The sequence below is a fragment of the Echeneis naucrates genome, chromosome 4 (genome assembly GCF_900963305.1).
Source record: "Echeneis naucrates chromosome 4, fEcheNa1.1, whole genome shotgun sequence".
Lineage (NCBI taxonomy): Eukaryota > Metazoa > Chordata > Actinopteri > Carangiformes > Echeneidae > Echeneis > Echeneis naucrates.
Genome location: NC_042514.1, coordinates 22,148,344 through 22,173,377, shown reverse-complemented (window position 1 = coordinate 22,173,377; position 25,034 = coordinate 22,148,344).

The following is a 25,034-nucleotide window of genomic DNA, read 5'->3' as shown; positions in this document are numbered from 1 at the left end:
TCACTGTCTGTTGGTGCTGATATTTATGTACTTTTACTTGAACTGTGTAATTTAAAGTTAATAAGTGAATGTTTTGAGTGCTTACGGTCCCACCTCTGTGCCTGCTCTCTGAATCTTTACCTCAGTGACGATGATGATGGTGGCTCTTACTCGTCAGGTTCCTGACAGGTTGCGCATGACAGCTCTCTCTGGTGACCGATCCAGTTCCTACACCTTCCCCAAGATGCATCAACACACCTTTAGAAGGTTAAGCAGCTGAACCACAGGAGCCAACAGTACGTGTTCTTCTATGAAATCTAACCCGAAAAAGTTTTAGTTCTTTTTAATGAAAATGAAAGGAACCAGAAAGGACTGGTGGCTCAGAAAGTGTAGGGATCCACAAAGCTTAAAATAAATGAAAGGTAATACAATTAAAACTGAAATATTCATGTAAAGTCCAAGAACGTACTTCAGGACTTGAGTCAATGTTTTGAGTTACGTTCCTACCACCATAAAACCCTTGAGTTAAGTTCTTCCACCTGAGAAACATTAGGAAAATCCTCTCTCAGGATGATGCAGAAAAACTAGTCCATGCATTTGTAACTTCTAGGCTGGACTACTGTAACTCATTACTATCTGGATGTCCAAACAAATCTCTGAAAGGCCTTCAGTTGATTCAGAACGCTGCTGCATGAATATTAACAGGAACTAGTGTGTCTGTGTATATGTGTGAGTGCGTCTGTATATCTGTCTCAGTGTGTGTCTGTGTATATGTGTGAGTGCGTCTGTATATCTGTCTGTGTGTGCATCTCTATATCTCTGTGTGTGTCTTCTGAGAAGAAATCATTCAAAGTGATGGCCGTAGACAACAGACAGAGTGAGATGAGACCAGCATGACTATCATTCTGTGATTGTGTAGTAAGAGTAGTAGGTATCATAAAGCCTGTTGTCACCAACAGAGTTCAAAGTCTTGTGACCTTTTAAACTTTGAACGGCGTTTCTGTGACAAAGTATGACGAAGCAGCGAGGCTCCAAAGTGGGGTGGGTTTGATTCACAGCAACAGCTGCACACAGACCTGAGCTGAGGGACCTGCGGTTGCCACGGTGATTTGAGAATTCGCTCAGGTCAGAGCTCAGACTCTCCCCAAAAGTCTCAGAAAAGTGGCTTTTGACCACGTCCCGCTCTACGTTAAATTGCGAGCAAACCGTAGCTCCGGTCTGAAAAGCGAAAACACCGTGAGAGACAGAAGAGTCTGGAGATTCCAACAGTCTTTATTTGAATGGAAAACTCATTAAAATGAGCGTGTACGGACAGTGCGAAGACAGAGTGAAATTGTTTTGAGGAAAACCTTGATTTGCATTACGGTCAATTGGGGTAAAAACAGGTGTTGCTGGCGCTCTGAGTGCTCTTAAATGTGGTGAGGAGCTGAGCTCTGAAAATGACATTTTATGAATCCCAACACCTGTGTCTACATTTTGCCAAAAAATTATTTGTCTCCTTTCTACGATTTGGCTGTGAGCTCGAGTTAAAAATGAAAATGACAGTTACTTTTTCACTCTGCTCTCACTCTAGTTAACGAGCGGCTCCACTGTAACTTAGAGGAAAAAGTGAATCGGACTGCTCCTTTGAGGGCTCGTAGTTTGATAACTGTACCGTTTAGGAGAAAACAGTTTGATGTTCTGGGAACAGCACAAGATTTCCTCCGTTTTAAAGTTTGAATGACATTTCTAGGTGCACGTATGACAGAGCTACGCGACTGAGTGTGACTGAGCTAAAGCCTGTGGCACTAAACTAGGAAAAGAGATCATATCTCTCCTGTTAGCTGCTCTTCATTGACTGCCAGTAAAATATAGAGTAGAATTTAAAATCCTTCTGTTAACATATAGAGCTCTTAATGGCCAAGCTCCATCATATCTCAGAGAGCTCATAGTTCCTTACTGTCCTAGCAGGCCACTCCGCTCTCTTGATGGAGGTTTACTTGTGGTTCCTTGAGTCTCCAAGAGTAAATCTGGAGGCAGATCGTTCAGTTATCAGGCTCCTCTTCTATGGAACCAACTTCCAGTATCGGTCCGGGGGACGGACTCTGTCACGGCTTTTAAGATCAGGTTTAAAGCCTTCCTGTATAACAAAGACTACACTAATAAATTTAAGTATTTATTTTATTTTTTTTTTTAACTTTATTTCTTTTAGTTTAAGAACTTATACATATATTCACAAACATACATTCACACATACATTGGGAACATGAGGAGAGGACAGAAAGCTGTAAAAAAGAGAAAAAAAAATGCATATGCATATATGTACACACACACACACATACTTTTTTACACATACATATTCCTATATGCACATATAATATGGTTGCTGGAGTGGGATATCTGCACTGTTCGCTAATGGGCTAAAAGAAAAGGGTTAAATTTTCCCCAATGTCTTTCCCCTACAGCTTTTTGTAGCCCCAGGTTACAGGTAGTCTGTTCCATGTGGTGTAACTGATTCACAATGTTTATAAATGACGGACGACCTTTCCGAAGCCAGCATTTGTAATAGTTTTCTTAATGGCTGCCATGAGATCCTCAAGAGATAAGAGTCACCATTATTTAAATCCTTTGGGGCCCAAGGTATAGCGTGGAAAATGTCATACTGACAGGGAAACCCAGTCTTTTTGAGACAACGCTGGACAATTCCACCCAAAATGGCTTAATGTGAAGGCAAGTCCAGAGTGTGCATGGTCCACCATTGCTCTGTCACACCTCCAGCATGGCAGTGGGGTTCCCATTTGTCTAGATTTTTGTTTCAGGGTTATAAAGAAATGGATGTTTTTCCAGCAAGAATCCCTCCAGGTTAGAGAGTTTGTGGAAGAGAGTTGTGTTTTCCACATATCATTCCACATATCTTCAGTTATTTTTATTTGTATTTCCTCCTCCCACTTTTGCTTTATGTACAACGTTGAGTGTTTCTTCGGAGAGGAGATGCCAGAGTATATCTTGCTTACAATCCCCTTATTACTGCCTGAATTATAAGCATTATTAAATACTGTAGTAAGTTATAAATGTAAGGTTTAAATTCTCTTTTTCTTTTAGTTGTGCTGCTATAGGCCGAGACTGCTGGGGGTTAAATTGAGCACCCCCTATATCTCTCTCCCTCTCTGGCTTTCTTTCTCTCTCTCTCTCCCTCATGCGTTACAACATTACATGTCTCTAACTTTGTCTCTTCCTGTAGTCTGTGTTTTGTCCCTCCTGTCCTCATGCTTCAGGTGCTGAATCATCTCTGCTCCATGTTCCTGCTCTGTAGTTACCTTTTGTTATCATTATAGACTACTACTCACTTGCCATTGTTACTTCTTCTTCTCCCCTACTGCTAATATTTTGTAGTGCACATTTAGAACTACCAGGTTGTGATCACTGAATGTTTTTTGTATGTTATGTTTGTTTGCACCGTGTGCAAAAATGCCTTGATGCAACCCTGTTATGATTTGGTGCAATATAAATTTAATTTAATTTGATTGCATTTTTGTTTTGATCATGACAACAAGGTGGGGGCTCTGCTTTGTCTGAGGTGTGTTTTTCTGAGCTATGATGCAGATGACTCCTTAAAGAGAAACAGAGCTGAAGACGTGTCAGTCATCACACGTTGTGTCTGAGCAGCATTTGTGCTTTCTGTCTGGATCATGAGTCTTCACTTACATATGCAACTAACCAAGTGGATCCTGTTTGTTGTTGCGTGTCAGATGTGTTTCCCAGCTTCCAGTTTGTGCTCTCTGCAACATGGTTACCTCTCTGTTCCCACTCCTAAACTGGTAACACGACAGAGGAATCTATCTCGAGTTCCCCTCAGGCTGAGGCTTTATTTTTTTAAAAAGGCAGAGGAGCAAAGACACTGGTAGGAAGAGGTGAAACAAAACATCTGATGACACACATTTTATGACCTGACCCCAGCCTGCTGTGTATGAAACAGGTGAGATAAGGAGGCTCAGAAAACTATCATCCAAACTGTCATCTGTTCAGTGCCAGAGGCAAAGGGACTTTTTATGGAAGGTTTTCCATTTTGGTGCTAAATTTTAACCTTAACGCATAAAGAAAATCTGTGAAACTGAAATATATTAGCTTATATTCTGGATTCAAGATACTTTATCTTCTGGTATTATAACCTTATACTGAGGTTGGCACTACATCTAATGTCAGGGGATCAGAGAATATATTTGTCTTTTGTGATAATCCATCATATGAGCTGTATGAGATGTTCTCACTCTGTTTGAGTCTGTGTGGTTTCATTCCAGCTGTTACACATTAAACCCAAGAGGAGGTTTTCCGTAAGTCCCTCCCTTATCTCCTTTTGTGTCCATAAATACTTCCTCTCTTAACTATAGAGTTTTTCCCAAAATAGGAAAACTCAAGTATCTAATGTTTGAAAGCAACAAGCACCCAACACTGAGGACAAAAACTGCAGTTATCAAATGGCCACTTGAGGCTGCTAAAAAGTAATCCTTGTGGACTTCCACTTTAAAATGCAACTTTCTGTGGGGAGTGAACTTCTACAGAATTCAGCTATTTAAAGTTGTGTCTCGCTGAGGGTGTTGGTGACAGGTGGGTGCTGTCAGCGTCACCTCCTGTTGGAAGATCCGTCATGGCATCAGACAGATATTCGGTCTTCCTATAATGCTAACTGACCAGCAGAACATGAAGATGTCTGTGCTGCTGTCTAGTGACTGACATCCCACTGTTATTCTATTTCTATGTTAGTACTGCCCTCACCATATGTAGCTTTTTGCATTAGCCTGAAAGGTAGCTAGCTAATTACCTAAACTAATTAGCTCAGAGTTTCATCTCTTCCCATTTCGTTGGCTGTTTCGGAATTTGCCAGGAGGTAGCCAGAGTCAGATATTGCTAGGATGGCAACAGGCGGAGTTTCCTGTTTCATAGCTGTTCATCAGAAATACGACGATGACGTCACAGAGGTTGAGTCCATCTATATGGTATTGTAGAGTTTATTTACTGTTATTACACATAAAACACGGTGAAATTTGGCAGTTCACTCCAATAGCAGCTAACAGTTTAAAAGGTAAGAAGTTACTAATAATAATGAGGAAAAATAGAAATACAGAGCATAAAAATGTTTAACAAAAGTCATCCAACAGTGACAGAGCAACAAATTAATTAAATTAATTTATTTTTGTCTGTCTGATAAATCATCGATCTGATCCCTGCCGACTCCTGGCAAAAATATCTGGCTCATCAGCTGCTGGATAGGTTCTGTTGTCATCTCTGCTGTGTCAGTGCAGGGCATGCTGCGCACCATAAGTTTATAACACCGAGGTATGCATGTGCGTTAAAGTGATAGTGATTAATGTAGCTTTAAATTCAGTACCTCACTAATGTACAAACTGTTATTCCTTTCCACCTCTGCCCAGCTGTCCAACTGTTCTCTTTAAATGCCTATGGCCATCAATTAACAAGGGAATGGATTGGTGGAAGTTAACTTAAATTTAGCAAATTCATTCATTAGAGAGATTTTTCTAATTAAATTAGCAGAAGCAATACAGAAAGCTTTGATAAGAAGCTTGAGCGGAGCTAGAAGGCCTAATTATATGAATTACTTTATACCCTGAGGAAAAATCTGAGTCAATAAGTTCTGCAACCCTTTAATCTGTTCATAGAATAAAACAAGAGTTGGTGGGTGAGGGGGGGCTGAGTCCTGCACACAGCGAGCTGCCGCTGCTGGAGATGGGCTTTTCTGTTTCAGTTGCAGGAATGAAGTTATTAAATGGTCTTAATAACCGTGGAAATGGCAGCTCATTCTTCCTGCCATTGTCAGTCCACACATGTCGCACACTTTGTTAAATGTCGTGGTGTGGCCCAAGTGTCAAAGTCAAACACAAGCTCAGACCTTAATGATTCAAATGAGCGGCAGGGAAACAGCTGAGGGATGTTCGGAGGATTGAGGTGTTGACAGCAAACTGAGAGCTGACAGGTCAATCCTCAAAGGCCTCTCAGGTGCTTCTGGGTAATTGTGTCCACTGTGTCTGAGCTCACATGCTGCTCTGTAACAATAACATCAGTTCAGGAGAGAAGGAACACAAAGAATTACAATGAATATTTTTGTTACATAGATGGAACACACCTAACATTAATTTTCTACTTCTTATCTGTTTCTGGATCTCGGGGCAGGGGGGACTGGAGCCAATCCCAGCTCACACTGTGCGAGGGTGGGGTTCACCTTGGACAGGTCACCTGTCCATCACAGGGCCAACACACAGAGACAGACAGAGACCAACAACCACTCACACTCAGACCTATGGACAATTTAGAGTCACCAATTAACCCAACATCATGTCTTTGGATGGTGAGAGGAAACCGCAGTATCTGGAGGAAAGGCCGGGACCCAAACCCACAATCTTCTTATTGTGGGTCAACAGCGCAAACCACGATGCCGCTGTACTGCCCACCTCTTAGCACTTATTGATCAAATATACCATATACATCATCTGTGCTTCAGTGAGAGTGAATTACATATTTTATCACATTGTGTCTGTCAGATGGATCTGGTCTTTACAAGCTGTTTCCTAAGAAGCATTGTGCAGAGCTTGAATAAAAAAATCTCTTTCATGAATTTAACGCTCTGATGGTCAAAATAGTAAATTGATTGGTTGTGATTTAGGTGAGATGTCAGATGTGAAAGGCACAGAGAGGACAGTTTGTCCCAGAGCCAAAGTCAATCACATCCAAATGGGTCATATTGATTTACAATTGATCCTCATCAGCTTGTTCTTCAATGCCCAGTACGGATCAGAAGTTTGGGTAATTTCATTTCCTGAAACTCTTCATACGTTAACGGTTTTCAGTTTTGGGAGTGAGCTACTCCTCCGTAGCCATCTCAGCAGTGCCAAACTCCACCAACATCATGGCTAATCAAAAAATGCCAAAGAGGAGGAGCTACATGAGTGTAAGCACAGTGGCCACTCCCTCTTTTATGCAGAAGTGTAAATCTTATCTAAACGTAAGTAGCAACAGGTTATTGTAACCTCATCTATAGGTTTTGTTGTTAGGTGACTGCTAATGGCCGATAGAGCTACAGGCTGAGGTTGGAATAGAAGGTGACCGAATCACAGTTCCCTCCTCCACCTGACTAATTCTTTGACCAAGTTTCTAAATCTGGTTTTCCTCAGACCCATAATGAATGTCTGGTCTATCTAAACATGCACCGAAATTTTACTCAGCACCTAAGCTGGGATAAAGCAGACAAATTATGCAAGGAGGAAAGCAGAAGGATAAAAAAACAAACAAAAAAAACAAAAACAAATGAACAAACAAAAAAAAACTAAACTTAATAAATCCTGAAAGGTTTAATGGGACGTTTTGTAATGTTTGTATTTGCCCTTGTGAGTGTCTGGACCTCTTTGTTTGTCTGTGAGTGTTATCATCATCTGTGATTTCTTGGAGAGAAAATACAGGATTCAAAGTTGGAAAATGATAAATGGATAATTTAAAGGGTTACATCTGTCTTGTTAACCTTTGCCTGCGTGCAAATGATGTGTTGGATTAAACAATGTGCTCTGAACATGACAGGCACTACATCTCTGCAGCAGCCGTGTGGAGACGCATTGATCAAGGTGTCACATCCATGATCTTCAACACTCCTGTGAGGCTCTGAGCCATCCATCACCGGGCCCTCTTTTGGGTTCAGATATCAGTGTCAATTCACATTTTTACAAATGTCAATATATATACATATATACAAATATGTTGAACATGTTGCATGCTGTCAGTGTTTCTCTGCCATTTCCCCCTTTGGAAGCTAAAAACAAGATCAAAATAATAAAATCCCATTATACCTTTCACAGTTTTTGTGAATCAAAGCATCATTATTTAGTTTTAGATTTAGATTCTGCGTACCCTTCATAGGTGCAGCCATCATTGATTTACAGTGGAGGTCATGACCTGGACAGAAATCTGCCTGCAGCAGAACTGATCGTTCAGTTGCGTCCAGCAGTGTGTAACTGGAGGTCAAAGTGGAAAACCTCTCTTGAATATTCATGGCGTGACACGTTTAGGTCAACTGAAGTTCAGATTTTGAGAGATGGAATTCACTGATGCCTGCACTTAGACAACCGAAGAAAAACAATGGAGCCTAATAAATCAAACATACGTACGAGTACAGCATTATAAATCAAATTTTTCATTATGTAGGCTGCAGTGTGGCCATGCCTCCCTATTAAGGACGTGTCAGATGTGATAGGAGGGCTCTGCTCCACACTTCAGGGAAGCTGGAGCATCAGTTGTGCTCCGGCTCTCTCGCGTTAAAATGCAAATTGGTTTTTCCTGACCTGTTTGCCATGAATAGGGAGGGCCTGTAGTGTTCAAAGTGACCTGTTTTTTGCCTCAAAAGGCCACACACTATGATGCAGCGGGTGTTGGGACAAGACAGCTTAGGAGATAATATCACCCACAACAAACTCTCAAACTCAACACCGATACATACACACAGCCACTCAGCATCTCTTCAACCCCATGCAGCCAGAGGTCAGTGATGGTGTCAAGGAAACAGCTTCATTACATACATATCACAAGTTCTTTAAAGAAAAAGGAATAAGGTGGATCATCACCCAGTGACTCAACAAGTCACAAGTCCCCAGTCCATCACAGGGCCAGCATACAGAGACAGACAGACCAACAACCACTCACACCTAAAACAAAATTAGTCACCAATCAACCTAGACATGTATGTTGTTGGACTGTGGGAGGAAACCCACACAGGCACGGGGAAAGCATGCAAACTCCTCACAGAAAGGCCCCTGGCTGGGAATCAAACCCACAACAACACTAACCAATATGCAGCTGTGCTGCCCTGGTATGGGGCAGCAAACAATGTGAGATGAATAAATTAATTGGTTGTGACCAATTTGATTCAGCTCCTAGCTCATCAAAAAGATGCACATACACAACTCTTTCACTTGAGTCAAAGCATAAATACATGTACTTAAATACATGTGAAAGTTGTTCAGTAAGAAAACAGTCTTCTTCCACGCCCTAATCAATCATTGTTCTGGTTCTGACGGAACTGTTCACAGCAACACTACGTGACTCATGGAGGAAGTGATGTGTCACAATAAAATTATAAACTTTAAAGAGGTGTGATGGAGTCAACAGCACAGCATTTGTATTTTAAGCGAAGTGAGGTAAAGGTCAGGGAATACTCAATATGTGTTTATGACTTATATCATCTATAAAATCGTTTGGATGATATTCAGACCAGACTAGGAATACTTTAAATTCAAAGATTTAAATTGAAGCTTGAATATTTTAAATGTTTAAAATGCAAATCCAATTCTATAGTTTATATTAAAAACGATACAGTGGAGGGGATGCTTTGTGTACTTCAAAAATTAATCTTCTGAGAAAAATGTATTTTCTGTAAAAGACTTCACAACTGAGAAAACCTTACTATTATAGTGTTAAAGGTTTTTAAAATCTGCCTCTGCTGCTCTGTGTGATGTGTTCAAAGGTTGCTTTGTTTTGATTATTATCTTTTTATCTTTGGAACTTCTTTAGCCCTTTTGTGTAATTTCTTAATGAAAGGCATGGAAACCATGTGGATGTTCTCACAGACATGAAAAGACAGAATCCCGTCCAAGGACATGCTGAGTTTTTGACAGGAGGAGCCTGTGATTGGTGGACAACACTTGAGATGTAGCAACACTCATAGCTGGCAGAGTCAGCAGGACAAAGACCAAGACTAAAGTCCAGTCCTGATCTGGATAAAGAAAAGGTGGGTGAGCTTCAGTCTCTTCATTGTCTCTGTGATGCAGTCCAGGCTGCAGATCCTTCACTTTGAGCAAAGCTCTTTGAGACAAACTTCTAATGCTGCTTTGACATTTCACTCAAACTTCAGTGATCCCAACTTGAAAACAAAAGCTCAAAAACTTAAATTTGGTTCAAATAGAAAATGTATTCTATGGCCTTGATCTGAAGAAGCCTACCTTCAAAACTGTTAAAACGGAACACAATTTTCCTGTGTCTCTGACACTTCACCTATTCAGATTGATTGATTTTCTCCAAATCAATCAATTAGCTCAGTCTGGCCACTTAGCTCAGGTGAGCAAAAAGGTCCACAGGAACATTATTTATCTGCTGTCACTTCAGGATGGCGCTGGGTGGCTGTGTGTACCCTGAGTGTCTGGCAGAACCTGCAGGTTTACGGGAGACACAGCTCGCAGTGAAAAAGGTTAACAAAGACATCTCCTGCTTTCCCAAGAGACGGAGCCGTCACATTGCCAGCAAGGGAGCCTCAAACAGGTCTTCACCACATGCAGAGCTGGAATATTTTTGAATATTAATTGTGCACTTAGTATGCTGTTGTCATATAGTTTTTATTAGTATTCCATCAACGCAATGAGCCGTGAAAGGTCCAGATGCTGCATCCTCATTTATTCCACATTTATTCTTGTTTTTTGTCATTTATCAGTGCAGTCAATGTCATTCTGCTCATCACTTCAGCAATCTGATGTCATGTATTTATTAACTGGACCAGTGAGTTTAAGCATGGATTAATAACACTTAGGTCAGATTTACAATATCAAAGTGGGGATGAAGAGGAAGGACACTAACAGTCTATACCTCACACTGCTCCCAGTCCTCAGCACATTCTCACATTATTGTATTATTGCGCTTGGGAACTTATATTCTTAACCTAGCAGGCTTGCCCACCCATTGTCCCTTCCTTCTTCTCATCCTGGTGCCAATCCTGTACCCCTAAACCTTGATTACTTTTAGTGAATAGAAGCATTAATCATCAAAAATATTTCTCCCTAATCAAACCTCCACTTGGATCAAAACCTTCAGCTCCAAACAAAAAAAGTCCTGAAAACAAATAAAAAACTTTACGTTAACCAAAAACACCCAGTGAATCTGAATCAAGGCTTTTTCTTTCTAACCTTGCTGATTCAAAAAAAATACATTGTGAAACACACGGTTATTGAGTGCATAGCAAGTTCAAATCTTTTCCTTGATGGGCTCAGACACATCTGAGTTTCTGTATTGCACTTTATTTCTCAGCTATTTAAATCGTGACAGCGGTTAATTTTTAATTAAACTGGAGGAGAGTCTCTGATTGATTTTGTTCTTCTCTTGACTGAAATCCCAAGTGATTAAGAGAGTACGTTTGCATTTTCTTGTTAATAAATTCTTATCGTAATAGACCAGGGCTGTTGTGCAAAGATGATCTTATCAAAAGTTCACAGAGTATTCATATCTTTGTTAAATTGATTGTCAGCTCATTGGTTATTTTTTTTTAAGTCATTGCTGTTGTGTAGTTGCATTACATCGTTCAGAGGTGTGAGCTCCTTCCGCAGCAGCTGCATTTCCATTATTCTAGAATTAAATAAATTGCATTTTGTTGTATTTTATGTGCAATGACAATAAACTAAATCTGCTTCTTGCAATGAAATTGTAAACTTAGAAAAAAATCTTTAAAAATTACAGCAAGAAAGGAGAAAGTGTGTGGTTACATGAGGTGGCGGTAGAAGATTGGTTAAATTCTTAAAAAGGCCTGAGGGGGTTAAACTGAGATCCAAGTCTGTCCTGTTTCATTTAATCCCATAACTTCACACACCATCCATAGCTTATTTCACTTTTAAAGTTAACCTCAGTGTTTTCCTCCCTCTCACCCACCCTTGATCTCCAAATCCACCTGCTTCCAGTCTATTCAATAACTCTCCCCCTCTCGGCACAGACCTGCAGCTTCCTCCAGGTAAGTTTGACAGCTTTCCTCCTTCTACCTATTCAGGTCAGTGACTGTTTCTGCCTTTTGTCTTGTGTCAGCATCTTTGATGTTTATTTTCTTCAAAAATACATGCTGGCATGTCGCACCAGTAGTTTACCAACACCGGTAACTATCCTATGAAGTGGATCCATAATCTGTCCAAATACTATTGATTACATTTTCTTTTTAAAGGTTGCTCCCATCATGAACTCAGTTATGATGAGCTGCAGACTCCACAACAATCTTTTGTGTATCCATTCAGGGTGTGGGAAAAGGAAAGCACCGGTCTGGATGACCTGAGCTGCAGGAGGAAAAGTTTGGTGCATCCAAACTTAAGTCTTTCCATGAAACAGTTGCTGCTTTCAGGTTTGAAACTCTGAGCATTTGGCTCTCCTTCCTGTTTTATATCACTGTCAGTTGAATTTCTTTCTCGAAGACTAGTTACCTATCACAATAAAATGAAAGATATACATAGATCCCCACGTAATGACAATTTTTTTCAAAATAGAAATGCTTTCTGCATAGAAATGATATGTCACAGATTATCTTTATTCAATTGTTTTGATTCTTTTAAAGTAATTGTAATTGTATTTAAAGAAATGCATAACACCATAAATATAATCAGTAATTCTGAGTACTTAACAGAGTCAACAAAAGATTTATAACATTAAAAACACTGAAATCATCAAAAACAATAGTAGTGATAATAGTAGTAATAGTAATAGTAAATAGTAATAATAATAATTTAATATAATTCAAATCAAATTTCAAAGCAGGGGTTGAAAGGGGGCAATGGTTTCAGTGGACTGTTTGAATGCATTGCTAAATAAGAATGTTTTTAGACGTGTCTTGAAGGAGGTGACAGACCTCAAAAGCCTCAGGTTTTCTGGTATCCACTAAAAGCTGCGTCACCCTGCTTGGTTCTGGTTCTAGGAACAGTGAGTAAACCTGTCCCAGAGGACCTGAGGAGTCTGGGTGCCACGTAGGGGACTAGGAGTCTCTTAGGTATTTAGGCCCAAGACCATTGAAGTGCTTTAAGGACCAGCAGTAGTATTTTAAAATCGATCCTTTGACTCACAGCAAGCCAGCGTACTGATTCAGGAACAGGTGTGATGTGTTGGACCTTCTTGGTGTTAGTGAAGACTCAGTGGAGGCCACAGCATTCTGAATAGATTGCAGCTGATTGATTGATTTTTTAGTCAGATCTGTGAAGACACTGTTACAATACCCTAGCCATAGTCCATAGTCCATAGTTACACCAAGATTTCTGGCTTGATTTGTATTTGTTTCATGGAGTCAAGGCAAGCTGACCTTTAAACTTTAATTTTTAGTATTTCTCTATCTAGCTTTAGGAAGTTCCAACATATCAACTTATTGATAGTTTCAGAGTGTGTCATCTGCATAGGCATGGTAAGACATATAATGTCTTTAAAAATTAAAAATTAAAAATAACAGGCCCGAGAATTGATCCTTGGGGAACTCCACGCCATCTTTTTACGCTCAGATTCAAAATTACCAATAGACACAAAGTAGTCCCTGTCTTGTAAATATGTTTTGAATCAGTTCAGTACAGTACCAGACACTCCCACCCAATGTTCCAGTCTGTTGAACAGTATGCTGTGGTCAACGGTGTCAAAAGCAGCACTTAGATTAGTAAAACCAACAGTAACCTTTGATGCATCACTGCTCCGGTGAATGTCATTTAGGACTTTAAGAAGTGCAGTCTCAGTCAGTTGAAATCCAACCTGAAAAGCATTAAGAAGACTGTGTTGGTACAGGAAAGTATATAGCTGCTGATAGACAGCCTTTTGTTTCCTTGCAGAGCTCAGTTTGATATTGGCCTATAGAATGGACTTCTTTAAGAGTGGTCCGATAACAGCAGTCCTCAGAGCTGAAGGAAAAATGACTGACTGACGAGAGCTGTTCAATCTGTAATAAATCTGCTGTTAAACTGGTAGAAATATAAAACGAAGCAAGCAAAATGTCAAGGCTGCAGGTAGTTGGCGTCAGGTGGTGATACAGATACTGATACAGAGGTGTAATCTAAGTGGTAAGTATATGGAGGCACAACTAACAATGCAGAGTCACTTAAAATGGAGTTAGAGACTGACTGTTGTTTTTCAAATAGAAAAAAGAAGCAAAGTCATTACACGACTTAGCTGATAAGCGCTCTTGACGAATTGATGCTGCGGGGTTTATCAGTCTGTCAACAATGTTGAATAAAGAGTGTGCATTATTATTAGATCTTAGATTTGAATCTGTGGTCATAGTTTTGGCTCTGGCAGTTATAATTCATCCCCTGTAGAATTAAGGAAAAGGAAAATTGAAACCACAATCTTTGGACAAGCAGACATTTAAGGCCTTGTCAGAGTAAGATAGCGTTCTGCCGCCCACATAAACGAATGTGAACAAAGGTTGTTCTGAGGATTCAGTCTTCAGCTGCTGTATTGATGCTCCTGCTGCGTCTCTGAGCTGGCTGAATCTAATGCAGGTAACACACTTAATTTAGATTACCCTCTCCCGACATGTGACCTGGCATCACGTCAATGTCATTATTTTTAACGTGGTCATGTTGAACCTGAAATCCAATCTATCCACTTCCTTCACATCCTGAACAACTTTAGTCATCGAGCTAGGAGCTCAGGCTAGTCATGTGATGCTCATGTTCCTTAGCGAAGATGAACCTGCTGAACATGGATTGGAAACTGACCTTCATCACAAATTTTAAAGAACCATGGTGATGCATCAAACATTTGAAACATGAATTTTTATTAGCAATGGCTGCAACTTTTTAAGCCGATTGTCAAGGTCACAACCAATTATTCATCTCACAGTGGTGTCTGCACCATACTAGGGCAGCATAGCAGCATAGTGGTTAGCGCTGTTGCCTCTCCGTGCCTGCGTGGGTTTCCTCCCACCATCCAAAAACATGCAAGTCCAGGTTGATTTACTCTAAATTGTCTAAGTGTGAGTGTGAGTGGTTGTTTGTCTCTGTATGTTGGTCCAGTATGAGCTGGGACTGGCTCCAGCACCCCCGTGACCCAGAACCGGATAATAGGTAGAAGTTGACTGAATTAATGAATGAGCGAATTCTCATGTTCCCATCGGACTATCAGACTAAAATACCTTTAGCAGCAAATATCGTGTGGTAAAGAAAATGAGTAAGGGAGGGTGAGAGATGACTCAGGCTTTGCTGAACAGTCACTTCTTACATGTTTAATATTCACAGTGGAATCCTTCCTATTTAAACTGTTGACTAGAGTGTGTGTCTGCATACACGTCTTTATTGATGTTACTTAGTTTATGGTCTTTGCTAATTTCACTTCTTGTCCCTTGTGGGAAGGACTCTTACATGCCATTCAGACTTAATGCTTCATTATCTTAAAAACTGAAAACACCACAGATATGAAAGCAGTAAAATAGTATACTGAAATGTATATTGATTCATAATCTGTGAAGAAACAACAACACTCACGCAATTGATCATAGGTGGTCATCTCCAAGTTTCAGCTCATTTCCCTGTTCAGGGTTCCCCGCGATTTCCATGGTTGATTTGGCTGCAGTTTTTAAGCCGGATGCTTTTCCTGTCACAGCCCTCCCCATTAATTTGGGCTTGGGATAGGTACAAGCCTGCCACCGGTTTGTGTTGGGGTGGGGGTTTGAACTCGGCCTGCCACTGAGCTACATCCCTGGGCCCAGGCGATGCAATAATATCAATAAAAACTACGGTAATTAGCTTCCATCCATCTTCTGCCGCTTTTCTGTTTCCGTGTCGTGGGGGGTGCTGGAGCCAATCCCAGCCAACGTTCCAGGTGAGGGGCGGGGTACACCCTGGACAGGTCACCAGTCCATCACACAGAGACAAACAGAAACCAACAACGACTCACACTCAGACCTACGGACAGTTCAGAGTCACTAATTAACCCAAACACGATGTCTCTGGACGGTGGGAGGAAACCGGAGGTGGCATGGGGAGAGCATGCAAACTCCACACAGAAAGGCCCCTTACTGGGCATTGAACCCATGACCTTCACCTGGCTCAGCTCAGTGTTTATTCCACCAGAGTTGTCTGCTCATTTTTGTGCAGCGCTCTGCATTGACACACAAACAATGAAGTACACACAGGAAGATCCACAAACACACTGCACCAAAGGCATCAAATGAAGATATGAATGGTTGTAGGATATATTGTTGATTAATGGATCTGGCTCCAGAGCACGAATTAAGATCTTATCTTGGTAATATTCCTGGTGGCGAGGTCAGCAACATTCTCATGCAGGGCTTTAGCTATTTCGATCACAAAATTAACTAAATGTGATGACTGGCAGTAAATCTACAGAAAATAAATCTTTTTTTTCCTGCCCAGACATTGTCTTCTGTAGACTGGAGTGTTTGCATTCCTCGGATGGGAGACAGGACAAAGCTCAGCTCAGGAACAACAATGATGACAAGGTTAGATGTTCCTCCACACCAATATACACTGCTGTGCGATTAAACTGTTGCAACGACCATGGTTACATAAGAGCTTCGCAAACAACAACGGCAACAACCATCCTTATCCTGCAGACACTGATGAATGGCGTCATTACAGTGAATGAGTTGAAGTCGCATTATGAACGGAAAACGACTCATTTCCTGATTAATTGAAAATGCACTGTCAACTTCCTCCTCCAGCTCGCCCCTAGATAATTCAGCAGAGCTATAGTTATGTCTTTTTTTACTGCTGATCATTTTTCATGTTTGGCAGTGCAGCCGTGATCAAACCTACAGAGGTTGTTAGTTGGTGCCCTAAATTCAACATGAAATATACGAGCACTTTGATTACTTTTTTGTCCTGAGATCAGTTTTATATCAAACACAATGTGACATTGGTAAAAACATTGTGGTCATGGGGGTCATGTGGTCATAATTGAATGAGAATTGAAAGACAAAGGTGTTGAATCATCTTTTTTTTTTTTTTTTTTTATGGAAACAGTTTTTTGGGGGTATTTATGAACCAGATTTAGATTACAGGATCACATTAGCTAATACAAGCATAATAAAATTAAACTTTCTTATCTTGAGTCAGTTTTTGACAATGAACAAGATGATATCTCTGTGTCTACAGCATCATTCTCTCAGCTAAACTGTTAGAGCACTCATAGCATTAAACATCCCGGATAGTGTTTCTACTGTAGCATTATTAAATTTAAATTTAAATTTTAAATAAGTTATTAGAGGCTGGACCTGTTCAGGGTGTACCCCGCCCTCGCCCAGTGTGAACTGGGATTGGCTCCAGCGCCACTGCAACCCAGAAATGGATAAAGCGTTTGAAGATGAATGAATGAATGAAAGATTTTAGAGCTTGATAAATAAATTGACTTGTTAAGATGCTTTCAAGATGTTTTTTCAAGATTTTACAGACGAGCCATTGCTTTATTTTTATTTCTTTAATAGAGTTTATAGGGACAATGTGCGCATTAATCACTAATGAAATGAAAAGATGTATCCACCAGATTTAGCAAGAGCTAATTTCCATCCCCAATTCTCATGCATGATTTAGTTAATCCATACACGTGCTTATTCAAAACCCCAGAGACCATGAGGCAGATTAGGATTTAGTCAAAACCCACAGTTTAATGTACCAAAGACCTGCCTGACTTGGTCCTGCTCACACCAGACAGTAACATATCTCGAGAGCCACTCATGTGTGGGAGACTTGAAACAAGAGACTGAGACCATAAACTCATTTGGAAAAGTGATAGAAGATGGATGGATGGATCATGGCGAAAAGAAAACTGGCAACACAGGGCATAGTGGTTACTGTGGCACTGTTGCCCTAAAAAACAAGGTTGAAGGTTTGGTTTCTGTGTAGAGTTTGTATGCTCTCTCCATGCTTGCTTGGGTTTCCTCCCACCATCCAAAGACATAAATGTTTAGGTTGATTGGTGACTCTAAATTGTCTGCAGGTCTGAGTGTGAGTGTGAGTGGTTGTTGGTCTCTGTTTGTCTCTGCGTGTTGGCCCTGTGATGGACTGGTGACCTGTCCAGGGTGTACTCTGCCCTCACCCAGCGTGAGCTGGGATCGGCTCCAGCACCTCATCGACCAGGAAACAAATATGTGGTAGAAGATGAATGGATGAAAGAAAAGAAATCCAGTCTTTGATTAGAATTGTGACTCTGGAAGGAGCATATACACAACAGGTGTGAACACACCTAGGGTGGGAGGGGTCTCCCTGTTATGATCCTGATCTCCTGTTTCCCTGTTAACTCCTCTCTCTCTCTCCCTCCCTGCAGAGCAAGTGCCGAGGGGCCATACCCTCTCTGTCTCCAACGCCAAAATATTCTCTTTGATTGCTCCAGTGTATACTTATGTATTTCCAGAGATCTCCTGCCCCTTGCCCCTTCCCTTTCTCCTGTATAGCGAGTTTGGTGCTTGACACTATTTTCTGTTGTATATTGATTTTTGCGCATATCCCAGTTTGCTGGTGATTTTCAGTTTGCCTTATCTGCTGTTACTTTTAGGAAGGATTTCAGTTGTTACTTTGTTTTTTCCTCGTACTGAGCATACTGATTTTCTGTTGATACTTTTGTGAATAAACTTGGTTTTTTTTTTTTTTATACTCTGCGTTCTGGGCCCTGGTTTCCTTGCCTGGCATGTCACTCTCCCTCTCTGATGGAGCAAGACAGTCCCTGCTCTGCAAGCCCCGGATCCTCTGGCTCAACATTTGTGATAATTAATTTTCAGAAAACAGATTTTGTCCTTCTACAATGTTTGAGGGGAAGCTGTGAAAGGACCAGTTACCCCCATGAGGACATCAGGGGAAGGAAAAGCAGCAGAAACTTCATCAGGGAAAACATGGCTTCGAAAACCCTCTCCAAACAATTCTATTTGCATGAGGTTTCCATTCTCACATCTGTGATGGATATTTTGGGTGAGGAGGGAAGACCACAGAATAAATCTGCTCACAAGCAAAAATGCACTAAACAATGAAGGCACTGTGCAAGAAATGCGCACTAAATGTTAAATTGCATACATTTCTCCTGCTTTTTATGCTTCATGCGATATTTGAGTAGAAAACAGCCTCAATTTGAAAGGAATTTAATTTATTTTCTGATGCTGATAACAGAGAAATTGCAATATTCCTATCAACACCACTAGAAATAAGATCATCATGTCAAACTCATCACTAATGTGAAATTGATTTAGAGCTTAATCAGTCATCGGTGATGTCAGGGATACCCTGCCCTGAAGACATTTTAGCAGCACCAGAAAGGAGATCGACTGTTTAATGATTCAAGATGGTGGCGGCTGAAGAGCCAGACAGACTTTGCTGAACGGGGCTGAGACAGGTACCCTTGGAGTCCACGAGAAGGAGACAGCATGAGGGGAATGCATTAATGTGGTATTGATCACAGTGACAGTACCATCAGCTGAGACGAATAGAAAGGTCGCAGTCACTCACTCGGACTTTACTTTGTGTGTCCAACTAACTCACACTGACAAAAAAAGATCAAAATTTCAAATCTGTAATCAAACTCCAGGTTTTGATATTTCAGACAAAATCAAACCAGGGTGTCACGTTAAATCATGTTGGTTCTGACTGACCCATTTTATCTTCTGCACCTTTTCTAAATTTTCACGTTTTCATCCATGTGTAATTTTCATCAGTCACCTGTGGCCTCTTTGCAATATTCAGAACAAAAGAAAAGAAGGAAATAGAACCATCATGCCTGGCTACACTGCTAAACATCTGCACTGCTTCCACCAAACCACCCTCACTTGACCCAACACTGAACATAATCTGCTTATTTTTAACAAAGGCATATTTTCCTGATTTTAACCATAGCATAGCACTGAGCATAAAATACAGTCTTATAAGATTGTTCAGTATAACTGTTGTTATTAGTGACACTTAAGTTTTTGTAACCTGAAAGATCTTGTGATTGACCTTGTGTGTTGTGTTTTTTGATTTCGCAGTCCAGGAAATTGAGTCTTTTTCTTTTTTTTTTTTTTTTTTATTTCTAGCAGCTTGTAGAAAAGACTTAAAAGTGTGTGGTGAGTTTAGCAAAGCTGTAATCGCTCATCAAGAGAGTAAACTGTTGTTGCTACAGATCAGGTCTGGATCATTAGACATGCTGAGGGGGACTCCCGGTGCCAGATGTGCTGTGCCTCTAGTTCGACTGCAGGACAGATGTGTCCAAACATTAAGTTTAATGCGCTTCACTAAAAATAATTAGCCCTGTTGTTTTGGAACACCTCTCTGAAATGAATCAGTGATCTGGGGTAACATCTGAGGTTTCCCTTCATGACTTTTTTTGGCCTGATGTGGAATTCACTGTATGGGATTTAAAACTAAATTGGACCATAATTTCTCTCTTCTTGATGGATGGTTTGGCTCACAATCATTCAAGTCATCAATCATCAAGTAGATTTGGTACACAAACTGCAACTACAATTATTTGCTCCTGGAAGGTAAAAGTTTTGGCTACAGATTACTTAGTTGTAGTTGAGTAGTCTAATGTCCATTTTGTGGAGGCACATTGTGTATTATTTATTATTATTTGTGACCTTCGCATCAACTGAAGCAGCGTTTAATGTGAGGCAGTAAATGTTTAGTTAGCGGAGCAGGAAACGTCTCTGGCTCAGTTTGGCCCGTTTAGCTGGCTTCTATCCCTTAACATGGAGCCGCGAATAGCTACATGAGGTCAAAGGTATTTGCAGTGACACAAAGGTTCAGAGGTGGACAGGGAGTTAGTCTTTGCCAAATGTCTGCTGGTTCTCCACATATAACAAAGGACCACCTGGCACAAGTGAAAGCAGGACAGGATTGTACTGAGCAGCGAAACAACTCAACAGACTTAGAGATAAAAGCAATCCAATTCATTAAAAAAAAACAAAAAACAAACACAATTCACTACCTAAAGTCATGTTCACTTTTATGTTTCCATTTGGATTATTAGGATCACAACAACAAAAACAAAAAAAAGGTAATGCCCATTTTTTAAATTAATCTTCCGTTGAAATGAGATGGCTGCTCGGATGTGATTAAAGAAATTAAAACATCAGACCAGAGGACAATGATCATGGGAGTTAAATCCAGATTGTGTGTCAGACAGGCGCTGTCACAAAGACACAAATTACATCATTGGATATAAATGATCATATCCACAGCCGATCTGGATAGAAATTGGTTTCTACTTATATGATTAATTCATTCAGGTGTGAGGCTGTGGAGGGAAGAGAGGACGGGACATTGCTTCTTTCACTATCATAATGTTCCCAGGATGTCACCTCATCCCTCCACAAACCCTGACTGACAAAAAACATCTTTCAGCTCCCACAAAACATACACCTGCCTCATGTCACCCTTTAAATCAAAAATGATCTTTCAATGCTGCCAGATGGAAAATCTTAACACATATATTTTTTTTTTTATTAGATAAAAAATTAGACATCTCTATGTACCAAAAGCTGGTAACTGTAATGGAGTGATGAATAGTTTGGGATGGCTGAAGTGAGTGGTAAAAACTTCACAGTGTATTCGTCTACGATCCCTTTATTTTCTACCGGTGGGCATTCAGACAGGCCAACAGTGGGGATGTGGATTCATCCTTTGACAGAAAACTGTGATGCTGAACCTAAATTATATATATATTCATTCATTCATCTTCAACCACTTATCCGTTTCTGGGTCACAGGGGGGTGCTGGAGCCAATCCTAAGCCAGCTCACATTGGCTGAGGGTGGGATCACCCTTGACAGGTCACCAGCCCGTCACAGGGCCAACACACAGAGACAGACACCAATTAACCCAAACATGACATCTTTGGGGGGTGGGAGGAAACTGGAGTACCTGGAGGAAACTTACGCAACATGCAAACCCACACCAGGGAATCAAAACCGCGACTTTCTTATTGTGGGGCAACAGCACTAACCACCGCTGTGCTGCCCATATATATAGCCATTTCTACATATTCTGCTTGATAATTTTAATCATAGTGAGCTATGGACAATAATTGATGTCTCTAAGTTTATATTTTAGTTTAAACGTAAATGTTTATATGATGAGGTCCTCCTCCCAGGAAATGACATATACAGGAGCGAAGGACAGGTGTCGAGGATGAGACAGCTGAAGCGACAGGGGAGGGCTGTATTGTTTACATACTGCAGTATATAGGCCTAATTGTGCTGATGCTTTGTTGTGGACAATGTAGTTAATTGGTTAATATTAATTGCATGTAGGTCTGAGTGTGAGTGTGAGTGGTTGTTGGTCTCTGTCTGTCTCTGTGTGTTGGCCATGTGATGGACTGGCGACCTGTCCAGGGTGTACCCCGCCTCTCGCCCAGAACGTTGGCTGGGATTGGCTCCAGCATCCCCCGCAACCTGGAAATGGAAAAGCAGTAGAAGATGGATGGATGATATCACACAATGTATTTATTTAATTTTTCCCACATTTTACATTTTCGCCTGTAAAAACACCAAACTGCATGTTCAAGGATTTTAGGTGAAACTGAAAACACTACTACATTAGCATGACTTGTAAACAAGTGTACATAAAAATTATGCAGAAGATATCTCTATATATCACAGTGTCCTGGTTCAGAACAAGCCGAGGACTGACTTCTGTAAAACCACCTTGTGCCTCATTGAAAGCTGCACACAAAAAGCAGAACCATACTGAGGCTCACTTCATGGAGAAAGGACAAAGGGTTGACGATAAGGATCATGGAGCACATGTGCTGAAAGTGAAGCCGCTTGCTGAGACTCAGCTCACTTAAAGGTTGCTGAGGATTAGGATCTGACATGAGAGAGAGGAAGAGTGGGTGTTGTGGACTTGATGGTTTTGGGGGGAGAAAATGACTTTTCATCCATGACGGAGAGGATGAGGAGCACGAGTGACACGAGAGCGTTTCATGCAGCCTGTGGGATGGAGGAAGAGAATGGATGAGGTGAGAGGTGGAATCCAGCATTTGTTTGCCTCACGTCCTATCTTATTAGACTATATGAGTCCAGATAAGCCAGAGCTCCACAGACAGAGATTCTTTGTTATTCAGCGAGACTGGATCGCAGGCATGTCTCCATCTCTGTCACAATCCCTGCTGATTATCACAGGAACAGAGAAGACGCTCCCATTTTTCTGTCTAGCCCCCACTCCCCATGCACGACTGGAACTGGTCCTCATCACAGATTTTAAAGAACTAGGATGATGCATTAAACATTTGAAACAGCATTCATTTTGATTAGCAATGGTTGCTTCTTAGTACTCCAGTTTCCTCCCACCGTCCAAAGACATCATCTAAACTGTCCGTAGGTCTGAGTGTGAGTGGTTGTTGGTCTCTGTCTGTCTGTTTCTGTATGTTGGCCCTGTGATGGACTGGTGACCTGTCCAGGGTGTACTCCGCCCTCATCCTATGTGAGCTGGGATTGGCTCCAGCCCCCCCAGCCCCCTCCACGAGCCAGAAACGAACAGTAGTTAGAAGTTGAATGAATGAATCAATTAAATAATTCTCAAATTCCCATCGGATTATCAGTTAATACAGCAAAACTGCTGCCAGAACACAACAGCAATGCCAAACATAAGAAATCCGCTAACGCTGTTGCGCACTGAGAATCATGGGCAATGTAATGTTTTGAGCCATTCATCAAGCCAAACTAAAAGAGACAAATTGGATTTGGCAACAAAGTTGAAACATTTTTACCTGATCAATAAAATATAGCTCTGATGTTAAAGGATGATCACTCCCGGAAGTGGACACATGGGTGTTGTCTCACCATGAAATTAGACCGCCATGTGTTCTTTGATTAGAAAGAACGCCGCCTTATGATTGGCACACTGATGAATAAGAACAGAATTCAGACGTGATTGTTTTTTTCATATTTTTCAGCTCGTTTGTCCACGGCTTATTTTACATCCAATTTAATTTCACCACCGGCCGAGCAAAGCTGCAAGATAATCCGTCCACATTGAAAGTGTTGATGGCTGATGTAAAAAAACTTACAGAATGTCCCCTTCACTTGTGACAGCTGATTCCCCTGAAGGCCTGACTAGCATCCACAGTGACTCAGTGGATGCCATGATTGATTTCAGGGTCAGTGAGTCCAATACAATTCCTCTGAGCTGATCTTTGAATGGCTGATGTAATCTTAATTGAGTCTGGTTCATCCTCTTGGGGGAAAAAAGAGAAATAGGCAGTCTTCAGAGCCACAGAGTAACTGGGAAGACCACAAAAATATCTGACAGCAGCTCAGGTATTTTTTAGTTTACTCTCGAATGAAAAAAAAATGTTTTTTTTTAGAATGCATGAAGGACAGATTCTCCAGTCTGAAATTTCTGGCTGGGATTTTGGGTCAAGGAAAATTCCTCTTAAGTCTAATGTGGATGCATGACGGAAATTTTTGCCTTATAATGGTGAATAATTCCTGATAGCTAAATAAAAATGCTTGTTTTCTTCTGGCTCAGTACTGCAGCCAGGTACTGGGCCCACATTCAGATCCTTGTCAGATGTTAGTCACATATCCGGACCAATTTTAGTGCACAAACAAAGAAACAAACAAAACAACAAAGAAAATCTTGCAGATGTGGAAATATACAGACCATACTTGGGCTGAGGACGTGGCCACGTTGGGCCAGAGGTATTGTTTTGTAATCTGAGTTTTCTGATTCAAAGCATTTAATACAAAGCAAAGCTGCATTTCTAAAATGTCTGTGGTTAAGACGGAAACCCCCCAAAACTGACATTGTAGTGAAGATGGAGTTTGTTTGAATTGACCAAACCATTGTTTCAAATAAGAACGTTTGAACTTGATCGCTCATATTAAAGTAGCTATTGATAATAAGCAATGAATTTATGCCAGCTCTGTCTCCTCATCAGATGAATTCTTAATTGTCTTAATTCCTTTGAATTTTCTCAGTTCAGCTAAATCACTTTGCTGAACAATCCTTTATATTTCATTTCGTGGTGTTTTTATTTGTTTATCAATTTTAAACAATTTTGCGCCTTTCAATTTTCATGAAATTGAATTCATGAAAAACGATCCTAATGACACGAAATCTGATCTTAATTGAGCTGTTTGGAAAAAAACGACCCTGTCCGGCCACCGTAATTGCCCATTTTTGAGCGCACAAAAAGCAAACACAAAACAAAACAAAACTAAACAAAGCCCACTGAGGTCTAAAGCACCAGACTGGGTTCTAATAAGGACATAGACTCACCTCCTGGTTTGGGGTCAGCAGAGCATCTCCCCATCTGAAACCGACAACAGTAGCGAACAAGTGCCTGCTTTCTCCTTCCAGCCGCGCATTCCTTCTCCGGACCTCA